Raw genomic sequence first — 12,835 nt, 5'->3', positions numbered from 1 at the left:
GGCGGGGGCAGCGCCCCCTGCCGGCCGGCGGGCGTGGACAGCCCGGCGCCCAGGGGCCTGCTGAGCAGAGCTGGGGAACCGGACTAGCTCCGAGTAGGAAGGTGTTTGCCCAAGTTCATAGTTATTTAACCGGATTTCCTGCAAGACATCGAGCGTTTAATGGGGCGAGCAGGCATATGCTCCGTTTCCAAGAAACTTAAAAAGCGTCTGCTAGGGCACTTGTAAGGCATAATGACAGTACTTGAACTGCTTAAATGGCGTAGTCACAGCACAATGGGAAGATGGATTGGAAGACTGAGATAGGTGAGGCTGCTACTCCGGTAGTTAAAATTGTACTCGAAATGCTGAGTTTATTGAGAGATACTTATCGAAAACCTGCTGTGTGCCTGGGAATGTAGCGATGAAGAAAGCAGACACAGTCCCTGCCCTGCCTGGGGCACTCGCAGCCTACTGGAGGACTGTTAATTAAACAAGCAGACACAACTTAACAATGAATGTACACAGAATGTCCGATGGTTTAAGCACTTTGGGGGTTCCCACAGTGTGCTGGGGTACTTTGGGACCGTGGTATTTGTTTCTCGTGATTATTTAGTCTTGTACTCTTCAGATACACAAGTCTCTATCTCTTGGACATCCTAAGATGATTTCCTCTAATTACCTGCGGTATCTGGCTATCATCCATCTGTCTGTTGCACTTTGCAGTTTTATTATTAGTGCTCTGTGTTAGCTTTCCCTTACTTTGACGAAATACCTGAAATAGTCAACCTGAAAGGAGAAAAGGGTTATTTTGGCTCACGGTTTCAGTCCATGGTTGTTGGCCCTGTTGCTTTGAGCCTGTCATGGCCCAGTACAACCTGACGGGAGTCATAGTGGAAGAGGTCTGTTCACCTCATGGCACGGAGAAAGCAAACAAAAAGACAGGAAGGGACTGTCCTGCTGTCCTCTTCAAGCGCGTGCCCCGGTGACCGTACTTCATTCCAGGAGGCTCCATCTCTTGGTAGGTCCACACCTCCCAATAATGCCATGGGCTGAGGACCACGCCTCCAGTACACCGCCTTTGGGGGACATTTCAGATACAAACCAAGTGTGCCTCCGCTTCCTCACCTTGGAATCACTCTGCAGTTTGCCATCAGATCCTATATTACTTCGAAATGGTTCTCCAGAAAGTTAATGGTCACCTCCAGGAGATGAGATGAAGTAGGTCCTTTCCTTCTCACTTTTTACTAGATATGTTGGTGGTTGAATACTGCTTTCTTGAAACATTTTCTTTGCTGTCCCTTTAATGTATCTAAGTTCTCTAATCTCTTTTCTCCTTTGCGTATTCTACCCACATTTTTTTTTTTTTGTACCGAGAATTGAACTCAGGACCTTGCACTTGCCAGGCAGGCACTGTGCCACTGAGCTATATCCCCGGCCCTCTACCCACATTTTAAAACATTGAGTTGGCTTCGGCTTGCAGTATTGATGTTCTTTTCTCACCCTACAGACTTTCCACTTACCAGACTTGATGGTAGGTTATCACCCGTACTCCAGTTTTTGTATCCTGGACTGTATGCATTTAATAAGTTTACTGTGCATGTTGCTAATCACTGACAGTACAGTGGAGTCCATGTCCATGTGAGTGTTTTTTCTCGTAGTAGATACAAGTAATAAACCAGCATGCAAGGAACTGAACATGTAATTACATACTGGGGAAAAAAGTGATAGGAAGAAATGGGATGCTATGCTAGAAATAGCTAAGTTGTGTCAGGAAAGACTCTGAGACAGCATTTGTATTGAGATTTGAAAGCTGAGAAAGATCCAGGAAGGAGAAAAGCATTCCAGGAAGTAGAACAGGACAGAATGTGGTGGATATCTTTACCATTTGAGTGCTTGGAGTGCTTTACCTGGGACATTTTGACCTTTTCCAGAGGCTGGATTTTAAGGCCTCAGAGGAAGGGTCCTGAATATAAGGCTATTTTTGTATTTCCTAGATGTACTATGTATAGACAGCTCCAGACTTATGGTTTGATTTACAGTTTTTTGATTTTCCTATAGTGAGAAAGTGATCTACACATTCAGTAGAAACTGTAATTCAGGTTTTGATCTTTTTTTCTGGGCCAGCCCAGTGGGGTATGTATTTTCTCTGGAGATGCTGGGTAGCAGCAGCAGGCTGCAGATCCCAGTCAGTTCTGTGATTACCACTGATTCTGTTCACTGTACTGTATTGCTAATTGTGGTGTTTTGTAGGTTATTAACTTTTTTTACTTGCAATATTCTCAGTTTACTAGGGTTTATTAAACCTAATCACATCATAAGCCAGGGAGATCTGCATAGTTAACTCTCAGTAAACCTTTGAAGGAGATGGAGAATTGGCTATTTTTGAATGCAATTCATGTAAACAAGTTGTCTCAGGGGTTATGCCTAAATCTCGAAGGGGTGCAAAGGAAAAGTGTTTCAGATATAAACCAAGGTTAAGTTTTGCACTAGTTTTTTCACTTAGTTTTTATTCAGAACAACCAGTTACAAAAGCTATATATAGTTTTTTAAAAAAAGTTCTGTGTTTAGCAGATACCTATTTTGTTTTTTTTTGAAATGAAAGATTTTAATTTCTGTTATATTTAGTTAATGTTTAGGATTATAACTCAGTTTCAACATTTCGGCATTTTTCTTATTTCTCATAAGATTTCTCTCTTCTAAAAGCTTTTCCTGTCATGCTGTGCATTTTATTTGTTTTAATTGGATAGAATAGATTTCTAGAATTATGGAGAATATTTAGATGTTATCAATACTATGTTAACTAATTGACGTCTCTGTATTTTCATTAGGTTGTTAGAGTTCTATTAGTTTACTGGGTGGACTTGACATTTATGCTTGTGAAGTTCTTTTTTTTTTTTTTTTTGGTACTGGGAATCAAATTTATGACCTGGTGCTTGCCAGGCAGGCACTGTGCTGCTGAGGTATATCCCCAGCCCTTTATACTTGTAATAGTTTTTAAAATGCATATTTAGATTTGAGTGATCAGTAAGTCACAATTATTTAGGTATTTCCTTAAATAGTATTCATTTCTGTAAGTATTTTATTATAATTGTCTCCGCCTAGGGAGTTCTAGAATTGGGTTTGCTCAGGAAGTACAAACTCAATTTAACTTTTCAGCCAAATCTTGCTTGTTAGTCTGCACAACTTAAAGATGAGTAGAATATTCTTTAAAGGATCCAAAATTTACTTATTATTGTGAGATACAGATTTTATAAACTTACTCTTTTCTTTGTATGTGTCCTGTTTATAAAACTTGACCATATATATATATATATATATATATATAATATGTATATAATCTTTAGTTCCTTTTGCCTTCTCCTATTCCAAAAGATATCAGATTAATTTTTTTTGCATATAAAGAAATTTATCTCTACCAAATATATATTGTTAGCAGTATTTGAAATGAAATAAGAAGGCTACAGAAAACATTTGTTGAATTACTGTGTCGAGTTCAGTTGTGTACCAAAGATTTTTGGAAAATCCACTTCCAGGTGTTGTGCTTGGTGCATTTCTAATGAAATACAAAGGTAAGGGTTGACTGTGACTCTGGAGGGACCCAGGAGCTAGTAGGAAATTGCACATCCATTTTAATGGAGAGGCCTCAAAATAAAATTGGGTGATTTAGTTTTGGACTTCACATCCAACTCTGTCCAGGGTGAACAGATCCCCCAAACTAGGTGCCCTCAGATGTATAAGAAAAGTAAGAAAAACATCAAACCAAGAGACCCAAAATCCTGTGATCAGGTGCTAGCAGCCTGTAGGACTGACTGACTCCTGATTACCATCTTCAGTAACCTTTTATTCAGAACCCACCAAGGAGGCAGCAGAGGAATCCGAGAATATCAACTGTTTCATCAAGGACAATACAACTCAATTATCATAGCAATGCGACTGACCAGAAAGCCATCATGTTATCTTCCTTCGCACATATCTCAGCAAAGTATTGAGTATTGATCCTGAGGCTTACGATGCTTATGCTACACTTCCTCCAGAACCCAACAATCATGGCTAGGTCAGACCTCAGGCAACACACAAAATACTAACTAGGGAATGTCCTTCTCCACAATTTAGGATAGTGATGGCAAGCCCTTTAGAGCTTTCAATAACTAACAGCCTGCTGTGGCACATGTGCTGTAGGTTTGCCACCACTGATTTAGGGGAATGTTTTCAAGTTTCACTGCAATAAAACTGTTCTTACATACACACATGTGTACTGCAGGATGTATATAGAGTTTGAAAAACACTGAATTTTTGAGACTCTGAAGAAAATAGGAAGAAGGATCTAAAGTTTTTAAAGAACATATTTGTAAAATAACTTTGCTGAGGTTAAAATTCTTTTGTTTTTAAAATTTTATTTGTTACATAACATTAGAATGGGAATGTTCAATTATTTTTATATGCATTTGCTATCCTACAGAAATCTGTTAGGACACAGTAGGAATAAGAGTGGGACGATGGGAGGATGCATGTTTATCAGATTACTACTGTTTCTAAGACTGTGCCAGTCTTTAACTTTGCTAGGAAATCAGATGTAATATATATGTTAAGTATATTGTCTTTTTCTTCTTAGATCCCACATGATTGGCTTCTTTTTCAGATGGGCACAAATAGGGTGTTACAGGAATGTATCAGAGGGTGCGCCTAAGCCCAGGTGTTTTGTGAGTGGAGGGTGGGGAAAGATCAGAGAAGTCTTAGAAGTGACTTCTAAGGTTGGACAGAAGAACATTAAAAAAAGTAATGTGAGTGTGGATGTTCAGAATTTGATTAGGAATTTGATGAGATGTGGGGAAGTAGTGCGGTATTGAGGAAGGAATGCGTTCCTGGTAGAGGGATCAGGGTGTGAGAAGTATTGTAGTTGGAGTATTTTGCAGAAGGAAGAATGGTGAGGGCACAGGCTGCCAAGATCAGTGGTGGTGGTGCTGAGAAGGACCAGATAAGCGTGTGAGGGAGTTTGGACCTAATTTGCTGGAACTGGGTGAGCTAGTCATTGAAGTATTTTTATATTTGAATGATGGTGGCAAGTTTGACTTTTACAGGTGGTTTTCAGCTGGGTAATTTATACATTATTTTACTAAAGAAATCAAACTGGATGGTGATATAATGGCAAAAGGCTTGACTAGGAAGGATTAGGTCTTCCTTGCAGCAAGATATTAGGGAATCCTAATTATACTTTTATGTGTTCTGTGGATATTGTAGTCCTAAACTACTTGGAAATCATTATTCAGAAGAATAATGGAATAATGTCTGAGAAGTGTTTTAAGATCTTTTTAAGGGGAGAGACACAAGAAGAACGTGCACACAAACTTGACTCAGACCTGAGGTTAGTTTTTCTTTCCCTGGAGATTTCTTCCCAAGAAAAGCACAAAATTGTAAGGATTATATAAATCTAAACTATACTTACAAGTTTAACACCCACTTACTTATCAACCAGTAGCCATCTGCCAGGGATATACCAGGTTGAGGTATTTTATATATGATATTATTTCTCACAACAACTTCTGTTGATGGTATTGTTCAACTTTATTTTACATGTTTATTGTTCACTTTTTAAATGATGAAAAGGTAGAGGAAACAGAGGCAGAGTTGTGCTGTAGCTCCAGCCCACTTCACTTCCAAGTCTATGCAGATACTGACCTCAGTCTACACTCCTGGCTGTAGAAGCCTTAGGATTTTCTTTGCACAGTATTGTATTGGCACCATTCGAAATGGAATCACTAAGACTGCAAAAGTAGTTCTTGTTTTTATGTTTCTTCAGTCAGTAACAAGATGCCTGGGCTTTAGTATTTTCTCTAGCTTTTTTATTCTATGTGACATATCCTTTATTCTTTTAGGCTTGGACATTCTGGAGAAAAAAGTGATGGGGGTAAAATTGAGAGAGAAAGGAGGAAGCCACAAACTGGTAGCCTGGTGATGTTTCTTTAGAATTGTATTTCTTTTGAACTGAACTAGCTTTAAAGTAGTTGCTTTGAGTTAAAAATCAAGACTTTTATATAAAAACCCAGGTGTATGGCTTCGGAGAGAGTAGGAACTCAGGATCACCTTCCTGTGCAGTAATGGGCTGACCTGAGTTTTGGCTGATCTGTAGATGGCACAATCTGTCCAGATCTCCAAGGCTCCTAACTGGTCCACTTATGGTTAACTGCCAGCTTCTCACCCTGACCAAGGCATTTATATTTTGATTCTGGGTCTTAGGTACATCATTGTTGCTGGTTTGAGTGAACAGCAGTGTAAACCACTTTGTATATTTGGTGGAAAAAGTGAAAAGTGGTAAATATCAGAGTAGTTAATTTGGAAAAATTGAATCTTGAATTGTTATCAATAGTTAGAAGAGAAACTTTTTGTAAACTTAAAATCAAATATATTACTGATGATAATTTACACAATAAAATTCAGAGATTCTGAAAATTTAGTTTTTTGTACATACAAATAATGTATTTCCAAGAGAAAGTCTTTTTGGTAGTATAGAAAATACTTATTCTTTAGTTTGTTCATAATTGAACAAAGCTGACTTGTAAATTATTATGCAAGCTAATCATATGTTCAAAGTTGAACAAAGATTATGTATCAAGAGGAAATTTTTTCTTAATCTTAAATCTCCAAGGAGCAGTGTTTTAAAAATAACATATTCTAATGTGGTTGTAATGTTTGTAGTTGTAAATGTTGTAAATGTTTGATTTTTCCCAAAATAAGAATTATATTATCTTCTGTTATAATAATTATATCATTATATTTTTCCCCAAAATAAGAATTATATTATTATCTTCTGATAAATAGAAGTTTTCTTCAAAGAACATCGAAGCACTTTAATTTCTAAGTCATTTGCCCAAAATTAATAATTCATAGTTCTGTTAGTGTTTATGGAGTTATACATTCAGAAATAATGAGTCTAAACTTTGCTCTCACTTAAAAGGAGTCCACAAGTTATAATATGGTTTTCCATGCATGTACATTTTTATTTAATGCACGAGACAACCTTGTGATTTATGATCTTTTATTTTATGGAAAAATGTTAAACAAAATTTCAAAACAAAATAATAGAATAACAATAGTTAATACATTGTGTATAATTTTCTTTAAAGTAGTTACTCAGAGTACAAGATATGGCCATAAAAAATTCTTTAAACAATATTAGCACAAATCTTGTAGTATAACTATCTTGTATTTCTTTTCCTTTTCCCTTCCTTCCTTTCCCCTTTCCACTACCCTAGTTTCTCTTTCCTTTTGAACAATTTCTTCCCGTTTCACAATATCTGTTGTGCATTTTGGACCTTATTTACTCTCTCAATTTCTCACAGCAGGGAGACAATATGATGATTACAAATGTGAGCCTAATTTATTTCACTGATGAGTATGGTCTCAAGTTTATCCTTCTTTATGGCTGAGAACCTTGTGATTTAGACAGTGTTTTTTCTTTTATAGACTTAAAGTCAGGTGACTATTAAGAGGCAGATCAACTTTAGCTTTCATTAGCTTTCATATTTTAATTGCTATACCACCTAATGATGAATTATACTTAAATGAACAATATGACTGTTAGTTTTTCTCTTGCATATTAAGTATTTGAAGTGAAGTTTTTCTTTGTCTGTTTTCTTTTGCCCATGAGTATTTTTAATTATTTCAAAGTAAGCAGTTTTGAATTATTGTTCTTTTGAAGGTCAGATCTCTATCTTCAGTTTTTTCCTTTTCTGAATTTTATGAGACAAGGTCTTGCTGTGTAGGTTTTTCTGTCTTTTTTGTTTTTTGTTTTTGTACTGGGAATCAAACTCAGGACCTTGTGCTTGCCAGGTAGGCGCTGTGTGGCTGAGCTATATCCATGGCACTTGCTATGTAGTTTAGGCTGGCCTTTAATGTCTTATATAGCCTAGGCTGGCCTTTAATGTCTTGTATAGCCCAGGCTGGCCTCGAACTGATGGTAATCCTACTGCATCAGGCTTGTTAGTGCTGAGAGTACAGGCACTGCTGAAATCTGTATCTTCTGAATCTGTCACATGACTGGGATTAGATTCTCATTTCTATTGGTGCCTCCTCAGGACCTTTCAGTTAGAAAGCCAGATTTGAAGATATTACTAGTAGGAATTCATTTTCCTCTCTGCTGAGACATGGTAAGATTTTGAGAGTATCAAGATAGCTTTCTGGTCAGGGTACTTAGGAATGCCAGTGACTGCTCCCAAACTGTAGCTAGTATCTTTGAGTTTCTACAAGTAGAGTACTAGGATGTGTACAGGGCACAGTGGCAGGTGAGAGAGAAGTTATTAGGAGATTCTCATCTTTGGTTCTTGTGTTACTTTCCTAGGGGTGCCATTACAAATTACCACAGCTTAGTAGCTGAAGAAAACAGACTTTTTTTCTCTCTCAATTCTGAAAGCCAGCAGTCCAAAAGCAAGGTGCCCGTGGAGTTAGTTTCCTCTAGAATCTCTGCGGAGACTCCATTGTCTGCGTCTCTGTGCTGGTGCTCTTGGCAGTTCTTTGTGCTCCTAGACTTTGGGATTCCTCACACCATTGTCTGCGTTCTTCGCATGGCCGTCCTTTCTGTGTGTCATAGTTCCCTCTTTTTCTCTTGTGAGGATTATAATCTCTAGACCTCAAATCCAGGATAATTTCATCCTCAAATCCTTAATTATATCTGTAAAGACTTGAATTCCAAATAAGGTTGCATTTACAGGCACTAGGAATTAGAATGTGGACAGACCTTTGTGGGTGATTCTCTTTAACCCTTGGCAGTCTCACACTTACATGTATGTTAAGAAGTTGAGGTTTTAAATGCTTTTACCTGGGGCAGTTTTCAAGGTTATGTTTGTACTGAGGAACCTTGAGGGATGGTTCTTTCTCCCAGCAAAGACCAGTCTTGCTTACCACTTAGTATAAAAGCAGTGATTTCCTGAGCTCATTGTTTCTCTCCTGTAACGTAACCCACCCATCCTCCGTTCCCGTGGGACTTGGGGAAGCGGGAACTGACACAAACGTTTGGCTCTTCATTGTACTGTGACTACCTAAGAAATTTGTCTCTAACATCCATGAAACAAACTAACTTGATTGCTTCTGAGTAAGGTAAAATAAATCTCAGACCCCTCTACAAGGTGTTATGTTGTCAGCTTTGTTGGGCTTGTACCCCCTCATGCAGAACTTTATAGAAATTTGGGACACACCATGTGTCTTAGCCTAAAAGGCCTAAGTGTTACCTTGAAGATCAAAGAGATAGCATTTAAACAAAGAATAAAAAGAGGATGATCAGGAGATCCCTATAGTCCCAGCATTGTGGGAGGCTGAGGCAGGAGGATTGCAAATTCAACCTCAGCCTATGCTATGTAACAAGACCCTGTCCTCCCTCAAAAAAAAAAAAGGTGAGAAAGTAATGACTATATGGTTATGGATGTCTAAGACTATCTGAGAATCTGGAGGGAATAACTACAAGGCAGAGAAGGACTCTTTGAGTGTCGGACCTCGTACCACTTAGTGACCTAAGCCTCCGGGAAATGTCCAAGTCTCCGAAGCTAGTCAGACAGGTCATCAGTGGCTGTTTTCTAGGGGAGCAAGTAGACAGCAGAACTTTTAGTCCAAATGGTGCAGTTTATCACTCTGGCCCTATAGGCTGGATGATTTGGAATTCATCTTGTTTATTTTGCAAATGTTTCCTATGTGCCTTGCATTAGCGTTCCTTTTGCTGGAACTCAGTACCCAGCACTTGCACCTAGGACAAACGGTTTAATTTGGCTCACGATTTCCGAAGTTTAAGTCCACTGATAGCTGGCTCCAAGGCAGGAACATCACGGAGGAAAGGCCTGGTGGAGCAAAGCTGCTCACATCCTCGCAGTCAGGAGACAGCACAGGGAAAGAACACCAGTGGAGAAGCTCCCTCTAATGCGACGCCCCGGAGACCACCTTCAACTAGGCCAAACCTCCGAACTGCACTGTTTTTTTTTTTCTAGTAGGTTGTATGCCTTGGCGCCTCCTTCCTCTGCTGTATGAAATCCTAGTCTATTTTGAGGTCCAGTTCAAATTGCCTTGTCTTGGATGAAACCATTTCTTGCCCTTCTGGCTGTCTTCCAAATTTGAGTCGGTTTGTCTTTTAATTCTACACTGTTTCTTCGCTATGCTCTCCACTTCTTGTGGGTCGGCCCCCTCTGGTTCTCCTGGTAGCCAACCATGTATTGTTCATTACTGTTAGCCGTTCTGCCCTGGGGAATTTGATAAATGTTTGGGCTTTTACTGTTTCTTTCTAGGCCACTTTCAGACGTAAGGTTTAGTGATAGGCCTATGGGGCCGCAGGCAGCTCAGTAGAGTGAGACATTAAAACCTTTCATTGAGCCTTGCATACTTACATGGAATCAGTAAATTTTGGCACACATTTTGCAATCAGACAGAACTGTACTCTAGCCCCAGCTCTGTTTCCTCTTGGGAAAGTTACCCAACTTTTCTGAGCCTTAATTTCTACAGCTGTAAATTAGGACAATAATACTACTGTCCATTGACAGGTTTTGTGACAGTTAAATGAAGATAAAGTGTTCAGCATAGTGTCCCTAACATAAGTAAACAGTAAATGTTAAGCTTTCCTCTTATCTCTGTTCCTCTGTCTCTTATCCTTTCCTCTCTTCCCTTTTATTCCATGAAGTATCGTTATTATTGATGAAATTAATCTATTTTTCTACTGTCCAACTTTTCTACTACTTCTAGACTCAGAAGTTATGGTCACATTAATTTGTGTCTGTGAATACTGCAGGTCACCATAAATAAATTGCCTCACGATGGGAATTTTGTGATTCTCAGATTTTCAAAGGTATTCAGTTACTAGATATACATAGTTGTAACTGTGTGTTACTAGCTATACATAGTTGTATACAAAGTTGCATTGATGAAAACCATTTCCTTGGGACAGACTATCACAATTAGTGGCTCATACATGGCAGGATTACATATTTTTATGTAGCGAAGTAACACTAACTTTAACCTTAATATATTTTTCTGTTTTATTTCAAGGAAAGTTCTCCATTATCTTTGTACTCCTTTGAAGAAGTGGACATTTATATAAAATTAGGGTGAATATTCCCTGCTAAATCAGCTGAACATAATCTGTATTTTGAAATATAGACACTTTTTAGATGAAGGAAGGTGAAAGAATAATCAAAATGAAAATGAAAGTGTAAAGCAAGAGTTTACAGAAGACAGAGGGTTCACTCAGTTTGCTAAGTTAGCTGTTTGCTGCTTTTTTGGTGGTGCTGGGGTTCAGACCCAAAGCTTGCACGTGCTTTACAAGCTGTCTACAATAGAACTACACCCGCAACCTAAAGTTTTCATAATTATAGATCCAGTATAAGAACAAACTTTCCTAGTATAGTATAGTATAAAGTATTTTGATCATATATCAAGATTGATTAAAAAATAGTGTGAATATAATATCACATGCCTGTGGTCCCAGCTACTTGGGAGGATGAGATAGCAGGATCACTTGAGTTTGAGAACAGCTTGGGCAATACAGTGAGCCACGTCAAAGACAAATTACAGTGTATTTCTAATGGGTCTACTTATTCATCTGTAATTACATGTTTATTATATGCTAGTATATGATGTGCCCCACACATAAGCAGAAAATTGATGTTGAAGAGGTAAAGATAAGTGTGAAAAACTCAAACTTCCATCTGAAGATATTTCTTCTGTTCATATAGTTGCAACCTCTTCTGCAACATTTTTTTTTTTAACAGTCATTTTTTTTAACCCCTAAGTTTGTCCTTCACTCCTGGTGCCAGTTATAAAATAACAGGATCTAATAAGCAAAGCAATTTGAACATATAGCTTCAGAAATTTAAAAATAATGTTTTTCTATAGATCATTTTAGTTTCTTTAAAAGACAGCAGAGGGCACTGTGGTATTTAGGTTTCCAAAGCCTATTTTAAAATTAGAAAGTTCTTGCCATTTTTAAGTGTTGTGCAGTGTAGATACTCAATAAGTGAAAAGCTATGAACTTGTTCTTTGCCTTCTTACTCTGTGGGGACCATAAAAATCTTGTTAAGTACTGCAAGATTTGAGGTGCATTATTTTTTCTGGGTTCTGTATTTATATTTGTTTAGTCAGTGGAAAAAATCCTTTGAAATAGTAATTATTGTAAATCTGTTCACTGATTTTTAAAATTTTCTTATGTGAGATTATCTTGACTAAAATCAGTACTATGAGGAAAAAGAGCTTTCAGTGAGTTTTAGATAAGAAATTTAATTAAGCTTTAGAAAGATGTTTTTGTAGGTCTAACGTGTAGTCACATGTCAGGTATAATTTTATTAGCCTGCCGGCTGTCCGAGACAGCATGCTTGCAGTGACAGATGACCCTTGTGTTGCAGCATTTACTGAGGAAGCAAGTCAGTCTTAGTCTGACAGAAAGCCTACATATTTATCCCTACATCTTTAATGAGAAAAGAAGAAAATGCTTATTTCATATAGTTCCCTTAGGGAAATTATTTGAGGCTTCCAGTTACGTTTTGAGAATATCATTTACATTAGTTGGGTTGTATAGATTTTTAAAGACGATAAATTCTGAGTGGAACAACCCTCATAAGACATATAATACATTTATAGCACATTGTCAGTGTTGAAGAGGAAAAAATGTTGCGTGCCTACTTTGGTCATTCTGTTACACATTAGCTAAAAATAATAGTCATTAATGATTACCTTTAGGTGTTTGCCTGTAATTCAGTGGTTATTGCCTAAGTAATAGGGAAAACCCTTTACAGCTTTCAGTGATAGAAACAGCTTCCTGCAGTATGCCTGCCATAGGTTCACCACCAGGCCCTAGGTCTTTCATGATGTCATATTGTTACCATTTTTTTTT

General features: G+C 37.9%; 1 protein-coding gene across 1 annotated transcript in view; it reads left to right on the top strand.

Moving 5' to 3' along the window:
• The window catches only part of Dtwd2 (DTW domain containing 2), a gene marked incomplete in the record, with an annotated part of 112,120 nt that overhangs the window by 1,781 nt on the left and 97,504 nt on the right, over positions 1–12,835 (top strand).

The sequence above is a fragment of the Chinchilla lanigera genome, unplaced genomic scaffold, assembly GCF_000276665.1.
Source record: "Chinchilla lanigera isolate Chin_1 unplaced genomic scaffold, ChiLan1.0 scaffold00007, whole genome shotgun sequence".
Classification (NCBI taxonomy): domain Eukaryota; kingdom Metazoa; phylum Chordata; class Mammalia; order Rodentia; family Chinchillidae; genus Chinchilla; species Chinchilla lanigera.
Note: the sequence above shows the minus strand (reverse complement) of the source record. Positions and strands in the feature narration are given on the sequence as shown.